The sequence below is a fragment of the Triticum dicoccoides genome, chromosome 2A (assembly GCF_002162155.2).
Source record: "Triticum dicoccoides isolate Atlit2015 ecotype Zavitan chromosome 2A, WEW_v2.0, whole genome shotgun sequence".
In the NCBI taxonomy this organism is placed as follows: domain Eukaryota; kingdom Viridiplantae; phylum Streptophyta; class Magnoliopsida; order Poales; family Poaceae; genus Triticum; species Triticum dicoccoides.
In genome coordinates this window covers 128422722-128423664 of record NC_041382.1, presented here as the reverse complement: position 1 = coordinate 128423664, position 943 = coordinate 128422722, and the positions used below count along the sequence as shown (strand labels likewise).

Sequence of the window (943 nt, the reverse complement as noted above, 5' to 3'; positions counted from 1 at the left end):
ACTCCAGGAAAACTCTTAAGTGTACCCTTTATATTATTAGGCTTGAATATCAAAGATTTCTCAGAGTTCATGATACATATGGTTCTCATGCAGGAGCTGGCCCTATGTCATGGCAAAAGGTATTCAGCCCTGTCAAGGTCCAGTGGTGATACATATGCTTCTTATGGATGAGCTGGCCCTATGTCATGGCAAAATGTATTCAGCCTTGTCGTGGTGATGCATATGCTTCTGCATGCACAAGAGCCGGCCCTATGCCATGGCAAAAGGTGAAGGACTTCTCTTCTCATGTTACTATTCAGAGCATGGTAAGCATGGCATCAAACTCTTCCTAGAGGTCTGCCAACTGTATGCAGGTGGTGGCGAAGGGGATCACTTTGTTTCTTGTGGTAGTGACCACTCATCACCTTCGTCTCATGTTTACGAAGAGACAGTCGTCAAAGCTTATTTGAGATGGGCCCTAGGCTGTCGCACTTCTTGCCTGCTGCTTGGTTCGCCCATGCTCTGGTGACCTGCAATGTAATATGCCCTTTTATGCCATATACCCGCTGAATCCATCCATGATGTTTGCCCATTCTTGTCAAAAGAACAAGAGATGTAATAATACTCCATTATTTGAGCCCACTATGCTATGTGATGTGATTATCTTTGATGCCTTATTCAGCCATGTTTGCTCCCTTGGCTTTCAATATTGTCTTGCTCACTTTTGGCAAAAGAACAAATAACTTTACTCAAACACAACAATCATTACAGATACAATGCTTTGGATCAAAGATCCAAGAAACTACAAAGCAACTCCTAAAACCAAGAATTATGATGAAATCTTTTTATGGTAATTTTTTTTTGTACATGAAATTCTTTCAAGACTTCAACAAAGACACTGCAATTAGACTAGGGCAACGACATTGCCACTTGTACGCTTGCACTAACTTGACTATCCATAACC

At 41.7% G+C, this 943-nt stretch overlaps 1 protein-coding gene across 3 annotated transcripts in view; it reads left to right on the top strand.

Annotated features, from left to right (window-relative positions):
- Window positions 1-943, top strand: part of LOC119353782 (trehalose-phosphate phosphatase B-like) — a 29771-nt gene that overhangs the window by 6171 nt on the left and 22657 nt on the right. The window contains exons 2-3 of one of the 3 annotated variants that reach the window (XR_005170528.1): window positions 94-266; window positions 354-686. The exons of the other annotated variants lie outside the window; for them this stretch is intronic. The gene's annotated coding sequence lies outside the window, so the exon portion shown is untranslated. Of the gene's footprint in view, window positions 1-93; window positions 267-353; window positions 687-943 lie in introns of those variants that run through there. 3 annotated transcript variants of the gene reach the window in all.